Genomic DNA, 27,413 nt, shown 5'->3' with positions numbered 1-27,413 from the left:
CATCCTACCTGAACTCTTACCTTTCTCTCTCCTTTTAGTGTGAACAATGATCCCGTTGGCGTGCCAAAACGTCATTGTTTTATTTTCTCTTTTGTTCGGTGTATTCTTTATTATGTAGTTCAATTTCATTCCCACCCAGACGGGCGTCCGTCGAAGCCTCGATTTCATTTCCTACAATAAAAGGACGAAAAAATATCATTTAGCTCAGTTATTACAATAAACAATATCAAGCAGTGTTTTCCTCAGCCAATGGTGAAAGTCACAGCACCACTGGCACGATGCTTCTTTTTAACAACAAAGGGGCGCCTCTGGGGTGGTACACTATGCGCGCGTCGTACTTCCAACCAGTGTATTCGCCCGTATAGGGGCAAAGGTGCAGCTTCACTGGAAGTTTCCAATGCCCTCTCCCTGCATAGTCTATTATCCTTCAGACACTTGCTCCTCCTCAGTCCTTCTCTTGCAAAAAAACCACCTCTCAATTTTATCTAAACGATGCCAAGAAATGCGCTATACAGTCCTGCTGATAACGTCGTTGACTTTTGTTATCTTCTGCCCAGAGAACGCAGTTAATCTGAAAGTTACAATGACGTATTCTACATTTAAACATGCTGTTTTTAAGCGGTTCTTGATACCGAATACCGATAACTTCGATACTCAATACAGAATAGCATTGACAGCGGAATCCCGGGGCCCAATGGAACACCTATGATTCCCTTTAGCACCTGGCAGTGAGTCACAATCGAGACCTGATAAACGTTGATATTACAAAAGTGGGAAGGTCGCTCCACAGAGGACTCGTATGTGAGATAAGTGCCTGGCTCTCTGCATTCGGAGACAGCAAACGACGGTGGACGTGTCTCCGTGTTGGCCGTTGCTGCTATCGGTCGGAATGTCTCCGCGTGGCCACCACTACACTCTAGTCGGATTCTCGGAGGAATTGGACCGGAGACCACTCCATTTCGTCGAACCTCTTCCTGCCGCGGAAATATGCAGCGCGTGTGGATTCGTATCAAAAGTGGTTGGGCTTCTTGCTTGCGGACACTTCCTCTGCAAACCGTGCCACCAGCAATGTGAGCGAGGTGAAAAGGTTGTCTGCCCTCTGGAGGGAGACGCCTGCTCGGGCGAGGAAGTCATGTGGGTAAACCATCCGTCCAGAAGCATCTTGGAAAAGCAGGTGAGGCAGGCAGTGTAGCCGTTATATACTTAGTTGTCATTTCTATCATTAGACAAATGCGGCTTTTGTCAGCACTTCAAAATGGAGCTAGGAGGTCTCATTCTTACGACAAAACAGTTAATTCGTCGCAACAGCCAGGCGAGATAGACGGTAAGAAGTCCTATGTAGCTCAGATAAAACAAGAGCCATATTCACAGATGGGTTAGTTGCAAAGTTGTTGCACTGCTTTGTTTCCCGAATTCCGAATATAGAAGGTTCCCTGATTCAGGCGACAGTGTCAGTAAACGGAAATACCTTTTGGCAAGGCTCGGCTGAGACAGGGAAGGGTGAGGGAGAACTGGGAACTAGAACAGCTGTTGTAAGCCTATGACCGATCTTCCGGTTGGATGATATATGTACTATCGGCCGAAAAAGTAAACGACCACCGTTCAGGCAGCCGGAGCGGCTGCTGGGTGCACCGCCAGTGATGTTCCGTACTGGGGCGAAAAATTCCCATTTTTCGGTTCAGAGATTCCCTATTTTCAGCATATTTTCCCCGCCGCTTTCTGAAGAATGCCGTAAAATATTTCCTGGGTTCTGTTTCGTCATTTGACCGATCTTTGCGTAGATTTCTGTTCGGTTTTCGGCGTTGGCCAGCGCCACCTATGTCTACATTACGTAGCCTTCCGGACGCAGACGCCGTTCAGAGAACGAGTTTCAGCGTGAAGTAAATTCCACTACATCTGCCGCTCACCACCCTTTGACTATGCATTCTATGGTTTTTACCTAACAGCATGCTTCCTTTTCATGCTAGAGATCTCGGTAAAAACAGCCCGCATGAAAAAAAAAGCACGAAATTGTTGGGTAATCGAGGTAATTTTAGCTCGGCGCTGGTACTGTTGCGCCATTTCTTGTTGACTGCGAGCACGCGTACTAAAGCGTACCCCATTTGTATAGTGCGCAAGATTACACGCGAACAGGCTTTAGCCGCCGCCACTTCACGCTTTAATACATAGTTTCTTAGTAAGTATACTGGACAGAAAACTGCACCTGGTAATCCATGTCGTAGTGGAGGTTTATGGGAAGACCCCCCATTTTGTCTGGGCCTTGGCATGACGATTGGATTCTTAAGCGGTTTCAGGGATTCGCTTCCTTTGCTATGCATTAATATATCTACGAGCTACGATGAAGCCGAAATCCTCTCTGTTCTGGGGCAGCCTTGTTCGGTGAAAAGGCAGGCAGGCAGTGCGGGATCGCCCCTGATGTTGGTTATGCCGTAGACGAAGGACGTGTAACTGAGCGGGTAATATGCCGCCGCGAAAGTTGTAGCTGAGGGAAAAAAAGAAACAAAACGTACTTCGACGTAGACAAGATACGGCAGATACGGTGGCCTGCATCTGCACTATCTTGTCTTCGTCCGCGACTGTTTAACGACACGTTTTCTTTTTTCTTCTAGTATGAACCAACTCGCTCAGCAACAATTTTGGTTAAACTGTAGTTGACGGTCGGTGCACTGGTTCACCAGGAAGACGACGTTTTCATAGGCACGCTGTAAAAGCTTCCCAAACTCTTGAAACAACTTATTATCTGAAATAATGGTAAAATATTACAACAACAGTCTCTAATTAGTTTCCCACCAATATTCACATTTTTAACTACCAGCTTGACCTTCAGAATAGTAGGCACATAGATATACTATACTTACTCTAGAGGGAAAGCGCGCCGCTTAGCTAATGCACTGGAACCGTACGACACTGTGGCTGCCATGATACAACAATTTGAAGGTTGCGAGCTGAGTTTGTGCTCCCTAAAAACAGCGAAAGTGGTGGCTATTAATCTGGCAACGTGCTGCTGTGGCGTTTCCACATCTGGCTAGCGAAGCATGCGGGGAATAATTGTAACATGGCGGACCGCTGGCTGGGCGGTTTTTGTGCTGCCGGCGTCGAAAGAATTTTATTTTTATTGATTTATTTATTTATTTATTTATTTATTTATTTAGAAATACTACAGGCAGCATCGCTGCCCTAGCAGGAGAGGCTTAAAGAAGGTGATTATACAATGCATGTTCAAATGCACCAACAATAGTACGTTCCATAATCGATAGGGGCAAACAGTTCTATTGTTTTATGGTGTTAGGAACAAAAAGGACTTTTGAAATATTTTAGTGCTGGAGAAAGACGGTCGTATGGCTTTATTGTGATTGATCCTCGATGACCTTTGTGCTGCGGGAAGCACATCACCTTCGCGTAACAGGCCGGTTTTGATGTCGTACAGTAGATACAAAAATTTGAGGCCAGCGACCTGGCGGCGGAGTTGAAATGGCGGCAAGGCGAGTTTCCTTATCATATTTGTTACTGATGACGATGTCCTGTAGTCTGACAAAATGAAGCGTGCAGCAAAACGCAGGATACGTTCAATCTTGGAAATATTCTTGGAATGAAACGGATCGTAGACTATTGATGAGTACTCGAGGACTGGGCGAACCATGGTGCGATAGGCTTGCAATTTAACATTAGAGGGACAATACTTTCAGTTTTCTTCTCGAAAAGCTTAGCTTCTGAAAGGATTTGTAGCAAATATTATCAATATTCGCATTCCATTTCAGATTATTAGTAATTGTTAAGCCAAAAAATTTCAGAGACGTTACAACTTCGAGATCACGGGTTTAATACCATAAGTGCGAATAAACGGATACTTTTTTGTTGTTAACACCATCAAAACTGATTTTGAAAAATTAATTTCCATTCCCCTCTTATCGCACCAGTCCACGAGCTTACATTTTCATTCAGTACAGCCTGACAAGAACCACTCTTGATAACAGAGTAAACAACGCAATCATCTGCAAACAATTTGACCTTTGTATTGTCACCAATATCTTTTGCAATATCATCAGTGTACACTAAGAAGAGCAATGGTCCCAACACTGAACCCTGTGGCACTCCTGACAAGACACGTAGACTATCCGACCTAACATCGTCGCATTCAACAAACTGGGTATGGTTTTCAAGGTAAGCCTTTATCCGTCGAACAAATGTCGGGTAAACCAATCTCAGTTATTTTAGGCAGAAGTAAATTGTGCGGCGCCCGGTCGAATGCCTTTGACAGGTCTAAAAATACTGCATCTATTTGTTGGTGATTATCAATTGCGGTCGCAAAGTCATGAATGGCAGTTACTAGTTGTGTTACTGTGGATACGTTGCGCCTAAATCCATGTCGCTACTCAACAAAACGTTCAGTACCAATAAAAAGTTGGTATCCTCAACAAAAAGTTGGTATCCTCAAGGTGTTTCAATATATGGCTTGCTATTATATGTTTCCGTAGTTTTACATATTGCGTAGTTTATTTCCCGTGGGTAGGTAATCAACACGTTTTCGGTTTATCGTGGGATTTGTATGTAGTGAGACTATTTGAGCAAGACGTTGCAACGCTCGCACAACACTTGCGCGCCAGCTTGAATGCCACTAATCTCATGCGCGCGGACGCCAAGAAATCGGCTGTTTCGTATTGAGGCGCAATATGAATCCCCGTCATGATCTCCTTGCACTTTTGCGCCGTGGCGCATTATTTGCCATTCGGCGACATTTTGCCAGGCGCTCAATGCTTTTCAAATGACGTGAAGTGAACTGTGGTTTTAGCTGAATGTGAAACATTTATTAACACCAAAAACATAAATAAAAAAACGTTATCTCATGAGCCAACGCTGATATTGCCGGTGAGTCGCGGTCCCTTTGAAGCACAGGAACGAAAGCGCGTGGTTGATCGCAGCCATCGGAGTGGGAGAATGCACGCCAAGGGCAGTATGCGAAGTGCAGTCAGCGGCGTGTCGCGTTTTCTATTCGGCGTGTCGCTATTCGTCAAGTTCTAGCTAGCTGCTTTCCACGACTTCCAAGGAAATGCTTGCGGGACTGAACAGGCGAAGTTATTTGCCGCACAAAGCGAGTAAAGAACATTCACTAATTGTCACTGATTAAAAAAAGAAACTTCCTTGCTTTGCACATTTTTTCATTGTATCTTCACCAAAGTTTGCGCGAAAGCCCGAAGCACGGAGAGCTGTACGAAATTTCATGCATGAAACAACTTAAATGGAACTATTACAAAAGATGCTTTTATTTCTTTGCCGACGGGAACGACCGCTGGCTGCCACTCTATACGCCTCGAGATTCGCGGTCGCTGCGCCGCCTGCTGCCGCTTCTCCGCGGCGTTTGCGGGATTAGCGCTGCGTGGCTGATAGGCGGTCATGCAGTGTTTTGGTTCTCTTTCGCTTCTCTTTGCCTTTCCCCGCACTAAACAACTTGTTATGGTGACGTCTGTAAGCTAACTGCACGTATAGGGCACTTAAAAAAAACAGCTGCGTCTTGGTAGAGCGCTCTAACGCCAACAAGAGCTACCCGCGGGGAGGCGGTTCTGCGCGCTTCTTGGCCGCTCTTGCGGGCGTCGGCGACGGTAGCAGCATATCACCGCTGTCACCTTCGAACACGTCAGCACAAGTGAATTCTATTTATTGTCGCCTCGTTTAGACCTCATATCGGCACTGTTTTGCAGCGCAGACAACAAATGCGGCGTTGCTTCTATGTACGTCGTAGAACAATATGATTCGGGGATGTGATAACCCAATAGCTGACAAAAACTTGTGCCTTTTATGGGAATATAAGCCACGCGAAAATGTTAATACACTCAAAGGATGTGCAGTGTCAGATATGTGCCCGCTCGTGCCTTATAGTAAGAACCAAGGTATATGTTAATGAAACCACGGGAAAATGAATGGTCTGCAAGTCAGGAATAGATAGAATAGTCGTACGGGAATGAAAAAAAAAAAAAAAACCGAGTGCAGCTTCTCAAATGCTAAAGACGTTTGTTTGAGCAAGACCAACTAGATGCGAAATGCAGTGATATATAGCTAGACATGGGGGGGGGGAGGAGGACGCTCAACTATTGTTGTTTACAAATGCGGAGCGAAATCAACGAATGAACGTTTTAGTAATCACACACACAATTGCTGCGTGTTCACTTTTCGTTTGTTTTTCGCCTTCAACGAACGGCTGATCACTCGGCGGACGCATTTTTTGAAGAATACAGGGTAGGCAGTTCACAAGCGATACGAGCTGTCGTTGGAAGAGTTGATTGATTGATTGCAGGGTTTAACGCGCCGACGCAACGGAGACGATGAGTCATGCCGTAGTGGAGGGCTCCGGATTAATTTTGACCACCTGGAGATCCTTAACGTGCGCCGAAATCTCGTACACACGGGCTCGTTGGAAGAGTGTCGTATCTGATAAGGGTTCTGATTTCGGTTTATGCTAGATTCTGCAGTCTCCCCGTGTCATATGACGATGTTTCGAAGAAGAGTTTGGTCGCGTGCGCGGATTACTCTATAAACCCGTCTTCGCGCTTCTCGTGGAGGATAAATGTAACAGATGAATCTTTGCGAGCGCTCACCTCGGGACAAGACGACCCAGCATTAAATTTGTCGTCGTGTGCTGACTCCGGAGTGTAATTTTGCATTATCCATCGTACTTCTTTGGTACAATGTTTGTGAAATTTATGCCGCATTGGCTTTTTCATGGTACTGATCAATATCTGCTATGTGATATTGGCAGGCGTAACTTGCGTGCTGTCAGGCATGAGTGCTCCGCTGGATTTTGTAAGTGCACAAAATCGATTTACATCATAGTGTGTATGGCCGCAACATGACCATCGGAGGAAACACTGCTTACGGAGACACTGCCACTAAATTTCAGGGCAGCGGAATTGCAATCAGCTGCATGCAAATGCTGGCTTCGGGACGCCAGCCTGTGACACACGCCCGGCGCTCATTAGATCTCACTAAGATCGCGTCATAAACGTTTATACACTCGTGAACACACCACGCTTGCAAACAGAGTGCCTGCTCCACGTTATTCGGTATTTCTAACGCGGACAAACGGTAAATCGCTGTCTTGAACGAGCCCCAAAAGCAACGGCGACAGGGGGGACCCAGCCGGGGACTCCCGCGCCTGCTTTCAAAACGGGCCGCTAGGGGGATTTCACTGGCGCCCCTACAGGCCGCGCTCGAGGCGTATACCCTGCAGTGAACTTGCGGTAGTCAAGTTCCGATAGGGATCGATGTTTCGGCGTCAGTTCAAGGGAAATAGATAAGGTGCTTAACGTGAAGCAACGAATGACGGCCTCCAAAGCGCCCGGGGAGGCAGTTGCTCAGCGCGTGCACAGCGTGTATCCGAGTTGCCCATGTTTTGCACGCACGCACATCTGAGCTGGAGACTGAACGCACGCATTGCGCAAGTCAAGCACAAGGGCATAGCCACTTTCAAGCGCACTTAAAGAAGATCGAAACCAGAACTGAAATACACATTTACTCGTTGTTCATTAATTACAGCTTTCTTAGAGCTTAATTACACTTGAAGTTTTTAAAGAGCTAGTATTATTTACCGAGTCAATTATTTGTAACTATTTTGCTTTATTTCATTGTATAAGTTAAATAATTACTGAACAACTCTCAGCGGGCTCAATGCAATTGCTCTGGCAACAATGGGAATTTTATCATGTCAGCACCCACGAGTCGTACGGTCTCAGAGTTCGCTTTACCGCTCTCAGTAACCACTACCATTCCCGCGAAAATACGCTTTACTTCCTTTTACCTTAGGTTTAAAACAGCCTGTTTAATTTTCTAGTTAATAATTACACACCATTCTTTGCGTTTTTGTGGCACTGTGTTAGGATATCCGCTCACTAAAATGTTTCAATCCAAGGCAATGATGAAACTAAGGCGAGCGCATGATGTAATGGCGTTCCATGACTACACCGACGACCTTGATGTTAGCCGCATAGACACTAGCGCCAGATTCCTCTCTAGTGCCTATTATAAGAAACTATATGCTTTACTAGCCCCTCCTCATGGAGTGTTCTTCTCTCTAGGCTCAATCCTGTTTTATGGACTGTATTGGAAGCGGTCTGGGATATATGTGCCTTGCGGAAAAACGACTACGGATATTCGAACACAAATCCCACGAAGTGGTTAGGAAATCTTAACAGAAAACAAAGTAATGTCGCGTCGTTCTTTGTTTTTTCTCCCCTGGTTTGTAGCGCTCCTTTTCCCTAAGCAACGCGCCAACTAGCCCAACAGCATATTTTACAAAAGTAATAAGCGATGAGAAGTCCGGTTACTGACATTTTGTTCTTTTCTACTCCACGACTCCTAAAATTCCCTGCAGCAAATAAAGATTCTGTTTTTCCCTTTTGGGCAAAATTACAGCCGAAAATTCCCCGAAAAAGGGAAAAATCCCCGTACAAAACATCCCTGCGCACCACGGCACTGTTATCTCGCTATGCTTGCTGAGGGAAAATGAGTGAGGCCAAACTTCCCCTCGCCCTCGCGCGGGTGCTTGTCAAGATTACTAAATTTCTAGTGCAGCGTTCGCCTTTAATCCAGCGCATGGCGCAGTCACGCTGTAGCGGACGGTCGCAGGGCAACAAACCACGGCGCTGGGAAGGAACGGAGACCCGACCCGTTCTGCTTTTTAGATGCGACGCATCTCTTGCTCTCGGGTATGTCCCTCCAGCGTCGTTGCGGCGTCCGCACACCACCTGCGCATGCGTAAACTCTCATCCGTTCTTCTCGCCAACAGCTGTGTGCAACGCGCTCTCTCTGTCTCATTATCATAACAGCTGCGCGCGCTTCGCTGACGCTTCTCTCTCGCATTTGCTCTCGCTGCGCATGCGCAACTCTCCTCCGTTCGTCTCCTCTCCTTCAAGTGCTGAATATAAAGCGGTGAGCGCGCTGCGCCGGTTCAGTCAACAGCGTTCGCTTGACTGCGCTTGACTTTGCTTGACGACGACGACTCCGTTGCTTCTTCCGATGTAGTGCGATGGAAGCAACAGTCCCGTCAGCGAGTGGTTTGACGCACTCAAGTACCAGCGTCAATCCAAACGCTGATGGCAACTCTCTCATGTCGCGTATGCATGTGCATGAAAAGTAAAATTACGCCCATCTTCCCGCGTATGAGAACACTCGCGTGTGATGGAAGGCGTCATACGCCTTCACAATACGTTTCACGCAATTTAGAGAATCAACCCAATGGAAACGCCAATTGAACCCCCCCCCCTCCTCCGTTTCGTCGCATCACATCAGGGTTAGAAGATGGGCGTAATTTTTGTAGGCAATTTATGTTCGCCTGATGTTGCGTATTAGTTCCTGTCGCATGCGTCCACCACTGCTCGATTTTAGAGAAGACGACACAACACACCGCAACGGCGGCTACAGTGACGCTCGCTTTTTCACTCCTTAGCGATGTTATAGTGTCGAAATTGCTTTCCCGCATTGCGTCCGGCCTTGGGTTTAATATTTGTTACTGAGAGTCCTCCAAACACTGGTTTAATTGGCTACTAGCATATGCTTTCGAGCATGTCTCGATAATATTGTAACGGTGAAAGTGAGCACTGGGGTTTGTAGCAATAAAGAAAAGCACTTTATTTAGAGGGCGAACTTGTGCCCGTAAGTCTGCTGTCACCGCTAGCTACAGCGTCCACCGAAACTGCTCCTTCGTCTTTCTCTTCGCCTTTTTCTCAGCTGCTGGCTTCAACGTCCTCACTTCGAATACTGGGTGTGGGTCGCTGGGTCTGTCTGGCAATGATGATAATAATGCCGTGGCATTACTCCCCCTCCCGGAAACGGCATCGACCCGATGCCGGATGGTTGTTCCTTGCTATTCCAGCCTAACCACTTCGTCTTCGTCTGAGCGAAAGTAATAGGGCTTCATGCGTGCCACATGTACGATCTCTGGGGTAGGCCGCCGTCTCGATGAGCACGCTGCTGTTGCCTTGGGTTCTACCTCGTAGTTGACATCCGAGACGCGACGAAGGACTTGATAAGGGCCGAAGTATCGGCGGAGAAGCTTTTCCGAAAGCCCACGGCGACGGACGGGTGTCCACACCCAAACAAGGTCTCCAGCTAGATATTCAGGATTGCGTCGTCCCTGGTTGTATCTTTGGGCATCGACTGTTTGTTGCCTTAGAATGCGGAGCCGGGCAAGCTGACGAGCTTCTTCAGCGCGCTGCGTGATATCTTCAACAGCATTGTCGGCAACGTCGGTGTGATCTACGGGAAGCATAGCGTCCAGTGTAGTGGTCACCGGGCGTCCGTAAACAAGTTGAAACGGGGTGAGTCGAGTTGTTTCGTGCGTAGCCGTATTATAAGCGAATGTAGCGTAAGGTAGAATTTCGTCCCAATTCCTGTGTTCTAAATCGACGTACATGGACAACATATCGGTGATGGTCCTGTTGAGGCGCTCCGTGAGCCCGTTAGTTTGAGGGTGATATGCCGTGCTTTTACGATGCTCGCAGTTAGTTAGCCTAAGGACGTTTTCCGTGAAGGAAGCAGTGAAGGCGGTGCCCCGATCCGTAATTACAGTGGTAGGTGCGCCGTGTCGCAGAACGATGTTCTCTACGAAGAATTTGGCGACTTCTACGGCGGTTCCCCGAGAGAGAGCCTTTGTTTCGGCATATCGTGTTAAGTAGTCAGTGGCTACAATAATCCATTTGTTTCCCAGAGATGATGTTGGAAATGGCCCGAGTAGATCCATTCCAACCTTCCTGAATGGCGCGTCGGAGGGATCAACTGGGTGAAGCATTCCGGGTGGTTTTACGGGAGGTGTCTTCCTGCGCTGGCAATCGCGGCACGTCCTTACGTAATGTCTTACCGATTGAAGAAGGTTCGGCCAAAAGTACCTCTGGTGGATCCGCGCAAATGTGCGACTCACGCCGAGATGGCCGGCTGAAGGCTCATCGTGACACGCTTGCAGGATTTCCGCCCGTAGCACAGTTGGCACGACAAGAAGAAATTTCTCCTGGCTATCATAGCTCCGTTTGTACAGCACATTGTTCCGCAGGCAGTACGCGGCTACATTCCTAAGGAAGGGACGCGGCACGGTGGAGTTCCTGCCGCGCAGATGCTCGATGAGTGGCCGTAGCTCGGCGTCCTGCATCTGGTAGTCAGCCATGTCAGTGGTGCAGAGCACTCCGAGAAACGGGATGTCCTCTTCTGATTCACGTGTGTCGGATGAAATCGGCGCCCGCGATAAACAGTCTGCATCGGTATGTTTCCTTCCCGACTTGTATACGACAGTAATGTCATACTCTTGGAGGCGTAGGCTCCAACGAGCGAGTCGTCCAGATGGGTCCTTTAAGTTGGCCAGCCAACATAAGGAGTGGTGATCGCTTACCGCCCTGAAAGGGCGACCGTACAGGTAGGGGCGGAATTTGGTTATGGCCCAGATCACCGCTAGGCATTCCTTTTCCGTTGCAGAGTAATTCGTCTCGGCTTTTGAAAGCGTGCGACTGGCGTATGCGATAACTTTTTCTGTCCCCTGCTGCCATTGCACTAGGATTGCGCCAATTCCAACATTGCTGGCATCAGTTCGGATTTCTGTCTCGCTAGAGTCGTCGAAGTGGGCCAAGATGGGTGCGTCCTGAAGGCGGGTACGTAGCTCATCGAATGCCGCTTGCTGCTCCCCTGTCCAAATGAATGGCACATCGTTTTTGGTAAGGCGCGTTAATGGTTCGGCAATCTTGGAGAAGCCTTCCACGAAACGTCTGTAATACGCGCAAAGGCCTAAGAAGCGCCGTATCGCCTTCTTGTCGGTGGGCAGTGGAAAGCAGCGCACAGCAGCTGTTTTGTCGGGATCGGGTCCGACGCCTTCAGCGCTGACAACGTGTCCAAGAAATTTTAGTTCTTTGAATCCGAGATGGCATTTTTCAGGCTTGATAGTTAGATCTGCAGAGCGGAGAGCTTCCAGAACGCATCTCAGTCGCAGAAGGTGCTCCTCAAATGAACTGGAAAAAACGACCACGTCGTCTAAGTAAACCAGACACGTCTGCCACTTAAGCCCCGCGAGTACAGTGTCCATCATCCGTTGGAAGGTTGCAGGGGCGGAACACAAGCCAAACGGGAGGACTTTAAACTCGTAGAGGCCGTCAGGTGTTACGAACGCCGTCTTTTCGCGATCTCGCTCATCTACCTCTATTTGCCAATAACCAGATTTCAAATCTAAGGACGAGAAGAATTTAGCATCACGGAGGCGGTCTAGCGTGTCGTCAATTCGAGGAAGCGGGTAGACGTCTCGTTTGGTCACGCTGTTCAATTTGCGGTAGTCAACGCAAAACCGAAGCGTATTGTCTTTTTTCTTTACTAGAACTACGGGAGAGGCCCACGCGCTCTTAGACGGTTGAATAACATCATCATCGAGCATCTGCTTCACCTGACTCTTGATGATTTCCCTTTCCCTTGGCGCCACCCTGTAAGGTTGCTGGCGCACTCGCCTGACAGATTCATCCGTGAAGATGCGATGCTTCGCGATGGATGTCCGGCGCACTTTAGATGGCGTGGCAAAGCAGTCGGAGAATTCTTGGACGAGGGACTTCAAGGCCTCCTTTTGGGCGGTCGAGAGTTCGGGGTTGATCTCAACGGGTATGCACAGAGTCGCTGCCAGTGTATCAGATCGCGTCGTTTCCAGAGCGCTCACGTGCGTTACGTCAGCGATCTCTTCAATGAACCCGATGGCGGTGCCTTTTGCTAGGTGCCGACGCTCGTTGGCAAAATTAGTGAGCAAGACAGGCGTACGTCCGCGTTGTAGCCTCACTAATCCTCTTGCTATGCAGATGCCTTTCTCTATGAGCAACCGGATGTTACCTTCGGCAATAGCAGCACAATCGTGGAATGCATCGCTTTTAACATTCACGAGCACGCTAGTGCGAGTTGGTAGCGTGACATCGTCGTCAACGATGCGCAACGCCTTGTCACGCTCGTCTTCCACATGACTGGCAATAGCTCCTTTGGTGGAAAAGCTAATTTTAGAATTCTCCAAGTCGATAATTGCTCCGTTGGTCAACAGGAAGTCCATGCCTAGAATTAGGTCTCTCGAACACTCCGGGAGAACAATGAATGCATTGACATAGGTGAAGCCGTGAATCTTGATTCGGGCAGTGCACCTACCGACGGGAGTAATCAAGTGGCCTCCAGCTGTACGAATTTGAAGGCCAGACCAGGGGGTCAGGACTTTCTTTAAAGTAGCGGCGAGAGTTTGACTTATAACCGAATGGTCCGCGCCAGTGTCAGCCAAGGCAGTCGTCTCGCGGCCGTCGATGTCCACACGTACGTCACACGATACCGGTTCGGCGTAACAGCGACTGGGACTAAGGTGACCATTTTCTTGTCGTCGTCGTCGTGGTCTTCGCAGTGGAGGATGTTGGCGGTTAGCGACGTCAGCGGCCTCACCTCCGGAAGTCGCTGCCCTCAGTTTCCCCGGTTCTCGGGGCTACCAGGGCGACGGCTGGTAGAACCTGGCGCGACACGTGGACTCAGGGATCTGCGTCGGATGGGAGGAGACGGTGACCGGGACTCACGGCGTATGGGAGGAAACATGTTCTGACGTCCGGCGATGTACTCCTCGATCTCACGGGGTCGTTCTCCGTATTTTGGGCACGGTGCGTTCGGCGAAAATCCCCGCAATCCAGCCCGACGGTACGCACAGGTGCGGTAGACGTGCCCTGCTTCCCCACAGTGGAAGCAGAGAGGCCTGCGGTCGGGGGCACGCCATACGTCGCTCTTCCGGGGTGTCACATCCATCTGGTAAGGCACGTCGCGGGGTCCCAAATGTACCTTAGGCTGCGGCGAGACGGGGACGATTGCGGGCGGAGAGCAGTAGGCAGGGTTCCTCAAGGTAGCCGCGTACGAAATGCGTGGCTCCTGTCGCGCCATGTCTGCTTGCTCCGATGTCCTCAAAGCTTGGCTGATTTCTTCTCTGACAATTTCGGCGATGGACACCGAAGCAGGTGACGCGTTTCCCAGTTGAAGGCGGTGGAGCTCCTCTCTGACTATTTGCCTCACGATCTCGCGGAGCCCAGGCATTCCGAGCTGAGCTACGTTTGACACGGTGGCTCCTTCGCGGTGGTATTGCCGGGCCCGTTGCCGAAGCGCCCTCTCGATCGCCGTAGCCTCCTTAATAAATTCGGAAACGGTTAATGGCGGATTCCGTACTAGACCGGCAAAGATTTCTTCCTTGACCCCTCGCATGAGGTGCCGCACCTTCTTGTCCTCAGCCATATCGGGGTCTGCGCGCCTGAACAGACGAGACATGTCTTCGGCGTATGTCGTGACGCTCTCATTAGGACGCTGACTCCTGGCTTGGAGCGCAGCCTCCGCCGTTTCTTTGCGGTCACCGGTCACGTAAGCCGCAAGTATCCGCCGGCGAAACTCCTCCCAGGACGTCATCTTGGCCTCGTAGTTCTCAAACCACGTTCGTGCGCCTTCCTCCAGAGCGTAGTACACATTATGTAGCTTGCGCTCCTCGTTCCATTCGTTGAACGCGGCGACGCGCTCGAACTGCTCCAGCCAGTCCTCCACATCTTCAAAGCTCTCCCCATAGAAGATCTTCGGCGTCCGTGGCTGATGAATCACGTACTGAATGGAAGGGGTAGGTGGAGGAGGTGCATCCACGACGCCGGTGTTTCGCCCCGTCATCTTCCGATTCCGGTCAGCCAAGGGCCCGCACTCCGCAGGCAATCCGCGTAGGCGTCGGCTGATCCGCTCGTGAACTGGTGTAATTTCGGTACCTGGCGGCCTTGTAGTCGGCGTCCTGGTAGGACCGGGTATCATGTACCCCGCAACTCCACCACTTGTAACGGTGAAAGTGAGCACTGGGGTTTGTAGCAATAAAGAAAAGCACTTTATTTAGAGGGCGAACTTGTGCCCGTAAGTCTGCTGTCACCGCTAGCTACAGCGTCCACCGAAACTGCTCCTTCGTCTTTCTCTTCGCCTTTTTCTCAGCTGCTGGCTTCAACGTCCTCACTTCGAATACTGGGTGTGGGTCGCTGGGTCTGTCTGGCAATGATGATAATAATGCCGTGGCAATATAGACGCCTCCGTGCCCCGGAAAAATAATCCATAATGTTAATTGACCATAACGAATCAAGGTAAACAACACAAACACTAAGGAACACATGCTGGAGGCATCTCGCTTTTGAAGTGACACATTTACTTTTTTAGCTGAGAGGAATGCATGGTGCCGTAATGCTTACCAGCCGCCACGGCCACCGCCGAACTGACCATAGAAGGGCACAGCCTTGCCTTATGTGGATATCGAATATTGTCACCAACTGTTATCGTTACCTTGTCCGGAGCCTCAGCACGTGCTCTTTCCGGCGTATGTCGCACCGGGCAATCTTGTTTGATGATAAAATGGCGTCGCCCGGTCGTTTCTACGCTAGAGTGTTGTTCGCAGATCACGAATGTTCCCGATCAAATTCAATGGTACAGGAAGGAAGAGGGTTCCCAGATAAATGCATGCTTCGGGCAACAGTGAATTTCGGGTACGGGCTGGGTCCCGCGAGACGGGTCCACAATAACGAGATAAAAATGCCTGTATGTACCTATTTCGTCCTCATAATAGCCGTCCATAGTCCTGACTGCGCGTTTCTATATTAATGGGGCAAAATTGCATGGCGAGAGCCCAGCCGCCACATATTTTGTCCATGTTGCGGGATGTACAATTTACAGAGTCCATATTAACGAGGCATGACTGTATCATCTTTGTGATGCGGTTTCTGTTGCACCCGTTCTTTCTGATTCTGTAGCTCACAGCCTTTGTCATGGCCCTGGCGTGCATATACGCTTTTAGATGTAATTCGCTTTGGTGTTTTCCTAATAAAAACGCGAAAAGTGCCTTCTGCGTGCCTCTAGTCGGGCGATTCTCTCCTCTTAATAAGATCTCCGAGGTCATTTTTTTTGTTTTCGCATTATCTGGTATTTTTTTACTGTATTGAGTGTACAAACGCGGGGGTGGTTTATTCTATATTTCCTTATTCGGCCATTTGAGCCCAATGGATTTGCTACTAAAGTAAAATTCATATGATTCGTCTGTAATTACAATACTGAAATCATCGCTGTAGGCCCAAGAGATGTCTTTAACGCAGGCAATGGGTCAAAGCCCACGACGCATCACTAGAAGCGTCTTTTGTTACCTAGAGGCAATTCTCTGCGATAGTGTAGTGTACGCGGGGCGGGCTTCCGTACTGAGGATAAATTATCGCATCCCGCACCCGTTAAGTTTTATACCTTTTGTTAGTGTCGTGCTTCTGCTGTAAGCCATTATTTTCGCAATATTTGGGACCTAAACACAGATAACACGAGATCGTAGTTTAACGTGGTATTTAATTCTTTTTTATTAGCTTTGGTGTAGTCTGCATCCCCTTACCAATGGCAAACGAAACCGAAGAAACATAGTCGCTTTTTTTATTTAGGCGAGAATGTGCATGTGCAAATTTTTACATCTAAGGAAATGTTTTAAATCGAAAAGAAACTATTTTCTAACCTACATTCTCAAAACTTAATGCCGTGATTTAATCATTCGTCTACCGCTATATATGTACACCAACGGGGCCACCTGGGAGTTTGTTTAAATGTGAAGTGAATGTCACTAATGACGAGTTTGAATAAATTGATGATGAACAGCATACATAGTCCAAAACAAAGCGAGAAAATGTTTTCGATTGATTGATTCTACGCTATAACGCGCCGACGCAACGGAGGCGATGAGGCGCGCCATACTGGAGGGCTACAAATTAATTTTGACAACCTGGGGATCTTTAACGCGCGGCGAAATCTCGTACACATGGGCGTTTTTGTTTTTCGCCTCCATCAGAAAAGCGGCCGCGGTGACCGGAAATCGAACCCGCGACCTCGTGCTTAGCAGCACAACGCCTTAGCCACCGCAGCGGGTTAGGAAACGTTCTCTCACGACAGCAAAGCAGGTTGGCCAAGAATGTAACCTTGTGCCGTTCAACTGCTTCGCCACGCCAGTTATGCCGATTTGTAAAACGTCAGCAGCTAGAAAGATCATTGTGTTGATGTAAGCATCATTGCGTGTTTGAATGCGAAAGCTGCATGGAATTTAGAATGGGTGTATCGGCAATCAGTATTCGACGGGAGCTGGGTTCTCACATGTCCAATCACCATGAGTCAGTAGGAAGGAATGATCCCTGTTATGGGGACTTCGCTGTCAAAAGAGAATCGCGAGACCAACACGAGCTTCTCACTCCAGCTGTAGCCGTCGTTGGCCCATACTTTCTTGAATGGGCATGATGCTATTCCGAAGACCATGATGAACTTTCTTACTGAAACGCTACAAATCTGTATTATGGTACCTTTAGAAAAAGCAGCGTGACAGAGACGCTATATGGCGGTAAAGCGTCGCTGGGCGAAGCCATGGAGACTTAATCTTTAAAGGAAATTTGAAGGTTTAAGTTTACTCGATGTCCCTGTGGCATGGTCCGTATTGTTAGAGTAGTGGTAAAGGCACGTACAAGTAACCGCTTGTCCCTGGGTTTCTTTCATACCGGTTCCTGCCAGTATAAAGGCAGCTACCATTGCCATTGAATGGATGGTTCTTATCACGTTCCTAGCACGAGAGATTGGCCACACCTCTCGTGTTGGCGGATTTATGCAGCGGCCTTTTCACTAAACTCGAACGGGGTCCGTTGTAATTATCCTGCCCAAAGCAGCGTCCTCAGATATACGTATAGGACAAGAGATGTGAATGACCATAACTATACATTGCGAGTTTTTAGGAGACACACCAGTTTCTCAGAAAATCAAAAATATTTGTCAACATTATGGCTTCCGTGATGGGTTTAAAAACTTCCGCCCATGGTGTTCGCAAATTTTGTTTCCTGTACAGGCCTAAGTCTCACAGTTATCTCACTCTTTGCCCTAATATAAAAAAAACACCGGGGTATCGCCTAATCCAGCTCCTTTTCGAATGCAGGTTTCGTGCTGGAATCACACCAATGGCTGCGATGTCATCACTGCTGCTGCGGACATTTCCAAGCACTTTCTCCACGAGTGTGAACACCACATGGCAAGATGTCCTAAATGCTCGGCGAAGATCCTTGCCTCCGATGTGTGCGCACATCTCGAAAGCCACTGTAATTCTCCAAAGATACCCAGTGAAGCTGCATTCCAAGCGCGACAAACTGTTTGCGAAGAACAGCAGCATCACAGTATGACATGCTCAGCCGTCACGAAGCTCAACCGGCAAATGCCCAATTCCGACTCAATTGGCATGTCATCTATTCAAGCCCAGCTTAAAGAAATTAGCCGCGCTTTTAAAATCGTCGCTGGAAATACACTTTGTGATTATGCACCTGAAGACGAAAGACATTCAAGACGAAGTCTACTCCAAGACACTGTTAGGCGAATCCAGAATCAAATGGCTGAAAAAACCGGTCCGAATGAAGATTTCGGGACCAAAGGCAATCTTAATCAACAAGCTGTGAATCACAGCTTCTCAGAAAAAATTGAGGCACTGGAGCAAACAGTAAAGCAGGCGATGCAAACAAGACTAGATCAGAAGGACTTGGCGGTGCAGTTCTCTGAATTTAGGGAAATGATAGGCGAGGGATTCCGTGACACGAAGGCTGAGCTTGAAGGAATATCATTGGGCATTGATTGCAATTGCGATCGAATGACAGACCTTTTCCAGAACACTTTTGCTTCCCTGCTCTCCTGCATGCCTTTTGCCACATCGTACACGTGGACTTTTGACCAATGTGCGTCTCTACTCAAAAGACATCAACAAGATGTGTTCCTGGTGACACAAATGCTTGAGCCGGTGTACCTGCGAGGCTACTTCGTATCTGTAGGTATCTCTATAGATAAAGATATTGGCATTATATATTTCTGCTTTAAACTGCACAAAGGGAAGCTGGATGAGTTTTTGCAGTGGCCATTCAATCTACGAATGAATTTCCGCATCCTTCACCCCGAGAGTTCCGAGAAACTGGAGCACAGTACAAGACCAGATATGTTTAATAGGGAACACTTTTTAAGACCGGTTAATGTGGCCAATGGAGACATTCCAATTTTCGGCAAATATTTTACACCAGCTGAGTTGGAGGGCCAGGGCTTCATCAAGGATGGCCGAATGCTGCTGAGGTGAGACATCTTGTACCTTAAATGCACCCTCTAATTCCACCAATATCCGAACTGTTCTCTTAAATGCTCGCGCACACAAAGTGCACCTTTTTTCATGGGCTGTCTAGAGCAAGTGATGGAGCACCCAGGTTTGCTTAAAGAACTTGCAAGAAAAGTCGCACAAATGCATCTTGCAGGACGGTTACTTCCAGGCGAACACTGGATCACAAGGCCAGACCTTTTGGTGCGGGTCCGCTAGCTTCTCACTCGCTCGCTAATAACTGAACTTAGCCCGTGTCGTACGCTTAGTTTGCTATGTTAACAAGGCTGCACGAGAGACAGAATGTAATAAGTGGTTTGTCCACAACGATTATGCACCAACGTATACGTCTTAAAGGCCATTTTACAGTGGGGAAAACTATAATACCCGCGAATATCTGAGGCATTTTTTTTTTTCGAAATGAGATAATCCACCTAACGCGAATTTAAGAAATAAGCGGAATATTTCGTACCGGTGGTAAATGCAACCACATGAAAGCTAATATATGATATATTTTAAATGTCAGGGAGGGGAAGTTTATGGCCTCAGGTAAACAAAAATTATGACGTGAGTTTGAGCAATATTGCGGTGATAAGTGTGGATTTGGCTCCTACTGAATTGAAACACTCCAGTTGATGCGGCATTTTTACTACAACGTTATCTAAATTGACTTTCAACCATGGTGCGATTTATGTTTGGTGGTAAGGCATTAATAATATGCAACAGGACTTCAAGAACTGTACACTTATACATGAAGATCAGGTGAGTCCTCTTGGCCTTATTAGCAGGTCTTTCGAATTCTTGCTGAGGATAATTTTCTTGGGCCCACCTGAAGGCACTCACAACGTAAGCAAGGTCTTCATTGCTTTGCCATCGATTTGCAAAACGCTTCACAAGAAAGCTGATATCTTCGCCACGTTGTGAAGTGGTTCGTACTCTCAAGGGGATGGGTGTAGGGGCATTTGCCAGGGCTTGTAAGCGATGGCTATTTAGTAAAGTAGTAAAATAATACATATCACGTTAACAAAAATAAATATACCAGAGATGTTTCGTAGGTACGGATGAGACAAAATTAAGCCGTAATTTTACTCAGTTTCATTTCCTTCAGTTCATCCGTTCACTTCGTCGTTGAAATCTGGGTACAGATCTTTCGCCGACCTCCTAATATGCGTCTGAATTGATAAGAAGTGAACTCCGAAAAGTAAAAACAGAAAAACTTGCGAAAGCACTCACGAAAAAGCTTTAGGATTTGCGTGCGCATTTTTCAGGGTGTTATCTAAACTATATTGTTGCCACCCCTTTTTTAGAGGCATGTTGCCGAGTTTTTCTCTTCACTTCAATTTTGTCCTTGTTATTTTCAGTTTCTGGATATCGCTCATTTCGAGAACAAATGCCTCATATGTCTCCTTGGGACATCCGTTACAAACGAAATGCTTCCTGAAATAACCATCGCAATTTTTCCCGGTACTGTCCGCAAGCCGTGTTCTCCTTTACGCGAAATAAGAGGCTTTTGATCGTTTGCGCTCGTTCTAGAACAATATCGGGCTTGCGGAAAAAAGCCTCACTCAAACCCCGAGAAACGTGTTCAGAATTGCAAACAGAGCCCTCGGGAACTCAGCCACGCAACGGCTGTCGCTCAACTTCCACAATCTAATCCGATCTTTTCTTCCTCTCTATTTTGAGGACACGCCTTCTCATAATAGAGAGCCGTTACAAGCACCAGGCAAGGTGCCCCTCTGACAACATGGGTCACCGTTTTAGGTTGTATTGTGCGCTGCGCGTGCTCCCGTGGTCAACTCTTGATGAAAATTTTCAAAGCCATAACCCTTTTTCTTGACGAATTAACAAGAAAATTCTTAAAGCCCCTTACCTCCCTAAAAACCTTACCTCCCTATCATATTACTTCATCTATGTGCATCAGTAGCTTTCTTTGGCAAAGTTGGCTTGGCTCCATCAAACGCACGTACAAATTTGTCTTCGAGTCACCACTCACTCAAACCTAGACTCAGTGCTGAGCAACATATCTGCGCTCGCTCAAACTCGAAACTAACAGCGAGTGCAAAACTCAGAACTTTTTCGGGGTCAGAGCTAAAAATGCACTGCGAAATCCCAATGAACTCAGAACTCAAATGGACAGAGAACTCAAATGGACTCAAACTCTTTCGGACTTAAAACTCAAAGTGGACACAAGCTCACTCGGGCTCAGAACTGAAAATGGACTCAAAACTGAAATGAATTTTGATATCAATGGATTTAAAGCACAAAATTATGCAGCACTCATGTGGACTCAGAACTCACATGGACCCCTCCCACCCTCTCCCCGAACCGAATCCGTACAACTATCCCGAGTTCTGGAGGCGCGCCCTGTCCAGCTCATGCCTGTCCGACCAGCTACGGCTGGTGGAGCGGACTGTAGCGGCTGGCAAAGCAAAAGGGGTCCTTGACTGAGGACTGCACCTCCGGAAGAGTCAACGCAACTTTTTTCCCACAATAAAGATGTTTATCCTCCTGCTACTCCTCCTCCTCTTTCTCCTCCTCTTCCTCCTTCTTCTCTTCCTCCTCATAACAACTCACATGGACTCAGAACTCGTACGATCTCAGAACTCAAAATGAATTCAGCACTCACATGGACTCAGAACTCAATCGGGCTCTCAACTCCGAATGGACTAAAAAGTTCTGAGTCCATTTTCAGTTTTGAACCTTGGGGAGTTCTGAGACCATATGCGTTCTGAGTGCATTTTGAACTTTAGTCCACGAGGTCGCGGGTTCGATTCCCGGCCGCGGCGGCCGCTTTTCTGATGGAGGCGAAAAGCAAAAACGCCCGTGTGTACGAGATTTCGGCGCACGATAAAGATCCCCAGGTGGTCAAAATTATTCCGGAGCCCTCCACTCCGGCGCGCCTCATCGCCTGCGTTGCGTCGGCGCAACGCTAGAGCCAAGCGCTAATCAATCAATCAACTTTAGTCCATTTTTTAGTTCTGAGCAGGACTGAGTTCTCACTTTGGCTCAGAACACAAAAAAAGACTCGTAACTCAGACGGGTTTATGTGAACTCACAATCCGTATGAATTCAGAGTTCGGAAAATTCACTCGGGTTCACGATACGGAGGGCGCAAACTCGGGTGCTCCAATTCTCGCGTTTGGTAAAAAAGACATGATTTCGTAACTGCGGTCAGGTAGTAAATAATTTCCGCTGCCGATTTAATCCAGCTATACTTGCTAGACTAAGAGGTATAACACCGCTTACAAACGAATTATGTATGTATTAAATACCAAACCCTTGATATAGACTGCGTGTACATGACAAAGAGGATTCAGGCTGGAGCGTTTGCCAAGTCCCGGGGCAAAAACAAAGGCCATTGAACCAGGTGACGTGCGCTCAGTTCATTTAAATTGAAGCTGTTTATGGTTAGGGCCCCATCCAGTTATGTTCTGCATCTCTAAAAAACGCCTCGTGGCAAAGCCAACTGTTCGCACGAGTGCGTGAAGCTCGAAGCGTTCATGGAAGTGACTTTGTTTTTGTTTGCATGCTTGCTTGACTATAGAGGATAGACCTGGGACATGTATCCGTGCTGGCACCGGTCAACGGCGCCACACGTGCAAAAATCGCATAAATGAACTCCGCATGTCATGGCATACACACCGGCAGCACGCATGTTTCCATGTCGTTCAAATGTGCAACCACTTGCAAGCTGTCATGATTTATGTCATATGACACGCACACACTGAAATTTTTTTCAAAAATAAAGTTCTGTTGACGCACGTTTAGCCTAATTATTTACCGCATCATGAGAGTCATGGCTAGTTAGAATTGGTTAAAATTCAAAATGATGCATCCAGGGTAAGTAAGGCATCAAATTGAAGGCCTCGATTAGGGCGTTTACGTAGGATATGGATTAATGAACTTTATATGAGTCGAGGGTGCTGCTGTTGTTGCACCCGCCCGGTGGGAGGCTTTCTTAGTTCGTTGATGCCTTGGACTATGCTGGCCATCCGTGCCCTCAACACCAATCGTCACTGGTGTGAGAGGTGGAGCTGGTCAGCAGCTCCACTGACTGCTCAGAGGTAGGGTTAGGGTTAGGGGTGAGGGCAGGGGATTGCTGGCACTCCCATACCATGTGCTACATGGTGCCTGGTTGGGGGCCATGCAGCAGGATATAGGGTGGGATGCATGGCATGTAGAAGGGTTTTATGTGGGTAGGAGTTAGTCTCTAGTCGCTGGAAGGTAGTATAGCTTCATGACGAGAGAAGTTCGAATGGGGGAATGGGTATTTGTGACGATCGTTCCTATAGTGGGCGAGTATTTCGACATATGTTTGCAGTGGCCTGGGCTTAACTCTTGCTTCAGATGGGGGCTCGTGGCCCTCGTGGAAAATGGCACGGTGGGAATGAGCGCGGGCAGCGACGTGTGCCGCCTCGTTACAATCGAGAGATTCGCGACCTCAGTCCACGTTATTTGCAGTTCTGGGAGTGGTTTCGCTTGTCGTACAATTGTCAAGCCGGGTGGCGATATGCGTCATTTTAGGTGTTTCCTGTAAGCCGCTTGGCACTCAGTAGTAATGGTTAAAAATTCTACGCCTGTTGTGGCGGCAAGGCCCATGGCAACGTCTTCAACTGTTTCTATGGAGTTGGTGAAAACAGTCACTGCAGTAAGCTCAGTTCGTTTGGCGTTGACCACGCTGGCGATTTGTGCAGATTTGTGGGCGATGCGTCCGCCTTTCGGATGCATGGGAGGGGGGTTACAGGTTATGAATGTTGTGGGTTCTTGCTGCTCGGCGTGCTTTGTTATATGTGGGGTGCATATTCGTTAGGGTCGGAGCAGCGCGAATGTGTTGTCGTACAGCAAAAGGGATGCAATTTTTCTGGTCATGGTTGGGCGCTATAGTTTACTGTAGTTTCAAAAGGGTTTCCGTACCAGTTGGAGATCATTTAAGCCGTTGTATTTGAGAGGCGTGGTGTGCTTCTTCGATTTCTTCTCATGTGTTGTGGACGCCAAGCATCAGGAGTTTCGTATAGTTGCGGTCTTTGGGGGAGACCTAGGGCGGTCGTGTATGCTTGGCGGATCACTTTGTTAAGCTTAATGATCTCGGCTGGTTTGAGGGATATTCGGCTGATGAGGATGGCTTGTATGAAGCGAAGCGTGTCGGTTTCTTTAGAGAGACCATGCAGCACTCTTTGAGCAGTGCACGTAAACCTGCGCGACGTTTAAATTGCACTACCAGGAATACCTGAGCCAAATATTACACGGGCACGTGAGGCGGCGAGCGCGCAAATCGCTGTGAAAGGCGCGGAAAAACCAACCGCGCTCCCTTCAATTTTCTTTATATGCACCCCTGGCATGGCCTAAACGACGTCATTGAGGCCATGGCTGCCTATTAGCTGTCGCTGGTGAGCTTCGCGGCTTATTTCTCGCATTTCCTGTGACGATCCGCCGTCGGCGGCGCTGTGTGCCAACTTCTTCTATGCCTGAGCCTGTGCGCACAGCTTTGATGTTTATTTTGTGTTTTGAGTGCGCGTGGAGTTTGAGTGGCGAACTTAATACTCCCCTTTCAACCAGATGACATGACAACAAACGTTTATTGCTTCAAAAGCGCCCTACCAGCCTGAGCGATCGCTTGCAAGCAGGCAGCCGTGCCTGCTTTTTTGTGGCCCCAAACCGGAAATAGAGCCCTCCACGTCTCGGAGAAAAGGGGAAAACCCCCCTGGCTATCATATATCGAAGGCCGCCGGAGACGACGGCGCGAGCCGCACCCTCTCCGGGAGAGAGGCGCAGCTTTCGCCGCGTTGCCCGCAGGAGCGTTGAGAGGGAACAATTATGCGTGATTTCTCATCGCGCGTAGTTTCAGTGGTAGTGAACGGACTTTCATAATTCTTGCAGGGGGAGATTGCTGGGACAATAGACTTTACTTTAAAATACATTCCGAGTAGTCGATCGTAAGTGTTGCAGGGTCCTTTTAAGGCCGCGCGACTATGGAAGACGCGATGTATGAGGTGCATTAGCTGTTTGAGGGTCCGCTGTAGGAAGAGGATAATGTGGGAACCTGAGCCATCCTTTGGAATGGTTAGTCCCAATATGCGGAGGTAGGGGACGTTGGGGACTGGATGGTCGTTGATCTTGAGTTCCGATTAGGGTATGTCTTGCGTGTTTCTCTTGGTTATTCTTTTGCTGAGTGTTAAAAGGGCCGATTTTTCTTGAGCACATTCAAGACCGCGTGGTTGGAGGTACTCTTTTGTCACATTTATTGCAGCTTGGAGGGCATCTTATTGGGCACCGATGGATCCTGTAGGGGTCCATAGTGTGAGATCATCCGCATACATTTCATGTCGCAGGTTGGAGATCGCGGTAAATTTTTTCTTAAATATCGGAAAGGGTCAATATGCGCAGCCAACCAATGATTACTCTTCCGCGTTTTTATAAGTTGTATACTTTGTTATTTATTGTGACAGCCAGTTTTCTGGGTCTCCTGCAGTATATATTGCCGTTTTCTGAACGAAATTCCCACTTGGCAATCGCGCATCGCTCGCTATCTTTGTATACTGTGTTAGTTCCCTTCTGCCGCAATTTCACGCGATGAGCTAAGAAGCAGTTTAGCAATGCACCTGCTGATGCGTTTTTTACTGCCCCCAAAGTGGGTTGCGCCATTAAATAAAGTGGGTTGCGCCTGTAAACAAAGTGGGTTGCGCCTGTAAAATAAAGGGCGCCTGCATTATTCAAGGTTGATCTATACTTTCCGCCTGAACAACGTCAAATAAATAAATGGCTCAGTGCATCGAATATTTACAAGCTGTGGCATAAAATCACAACGTAAAAATTAACGGAACAACAAAAATAAAAATTAACGGAACAGCGCTAATAATTTGAAGAATACTGCACAACGTGTTTTCTAACTAGTTTTAGGTGCAAACGTGAAGCACAAATGGACTATAAAGAAAGTGTTGAGCTGCTGACTCTGAGGACGGGAAACAGAGGAGCAAATTGTAGAGAAGGGAAATGTCTGCACACTTTTTCTGCATATTCGCACGAATAACCTTGAGTTCAGGCTCAGATTTTCTGGTTTAATATTTAAAGCGCTCGCCACAGGTTATCCGACGGCACATTCTCAACAAAAACAGTGCGTTTTTTCCTTCACTATGAAAGTGATTTACTTCTTTTAGTACAATGAGTGATTATTAGCTTTTTTTCAGGGGTATGTAGGTTATACCTTTCCACTTAAAAAACAATGCAGTTTAACCAGCCTAGAACAAAATCCTACGCATATTGAAAAACCAGGAGTGAATACGTTAACACCGCCACTAAAATTTCGGAACGAATCAATTCCATGCAATGTTTGATGCTTGCACTTTTATTGATAAGCATATGCCTCGCAGCTCTCTGTTTATATTTGTGCAATGGTTGAAACGACACGACCAAAATACATGTACATCCAAAAATGTGTACTTTCGGGACCGGTAGAAAGTGCACTGCTAGTAGGTACACAATGCAAACCATGCCATTCCATCCGTTGGAAAACGATGCTTCATTTCCTCTCCTTATTTTGGGTATCATTCGTTGGATATATTAATACGGGCTCTGCTAATTTTTCCCTAATGCTGTACTCAATGATGTGTATTTGTTTCCGTTTTTTGCTTTTTGCAGTCTTGAACTTGAAACCGTATCGACTCAGCGGAGCGAAGACAACCTTCAGAATACGAAGACCCAAACATAAGTGCGGTTGACGCGGGAAGTTCTCGCCAGAATGAAAACAAACTTTTCTGACGGGAATAAACGCCATGAAGACACGAAATCAACAGAACGAAAAAACACATCACAGGCGTCAAATAGATGACGGGAACAAAAAATATGGTTTCGGGATTCAGCTAGAAACCATGGTGATTCCTTTAATGTCGAGATACTATTACTTGCCATGCCCACCCCCTTTTTCTGACCCTTCGAAGAATCTGTTTCCCAGCAACCAAGAACGAATGCATTAAAATGGGTTCGTGACTTGTACTACCGATTGTTTCCTTTATTAGATTCAGTGTTATTGTAAGTACATCAAAAATGCGGGTACATGAGTCAACTTGTGGCCAATGTCATTCAAACAAAAGTATCGCGGCCCCTTACTTAAAAGAAACATGGTTAAAACACCAATCTTTTTCTCATGCAACCTGAGTCAAAGTGAAAGTCCAAATCCAAACTGTTTCGCCGTTTTATTCTGATGACTTTGCAAAGTTTATGAAAAAATATGGATAGAAACCCTGAACGTGTGCTTTCTTCAAGA

At 47.6% G+C, this 27,413-nt stretch overlaps 1 long non-coding RNA gene across 1 annotated transcript; it reads left to right on the top strand.

Annotated features, from left to right (window-relative positions):
- The first annotated feature begins 682 nt into the window (after window positions 1–682).
- On the top strand, window positions 683–27,142 carry LOC144142874 (uncharacterized). The gene is made up of 3 exons (XR_013317061.1): window positions 683–1,174; window positions 17,966–19,134; window positions 26,789–27,142. It is a non-coding gene; the product is annotated as an uncharacterized LOC144142874 (long non-coding RNA).
- The last annotated feature ends 271 nt before the right edge of the window (window positions 27,143–27,413 follow it).

Source organism: Haemaphysalis longicornis, unplaced genomic scaffold (assembly GCF_048455015.1).
Source record: "Haemaphysalis longicornis isolate Haplotype H1 unplaced genomic scaffold, Haemaphysalis longicornis Haplotype H1 scaffold_6, whole genome shotgun sequence".
Lineage (NCBI taxonomy): Eukaryota > Metazoa > Arthropoda > Arachnida > Ixodida > Ixodidae > Haemaphysalis > Haemaphysalis longicornis.
Note: the sequence above shows the minus strand (reverse complement) of the source record. Positions and strands in the feature narration are given on the sequence as shown.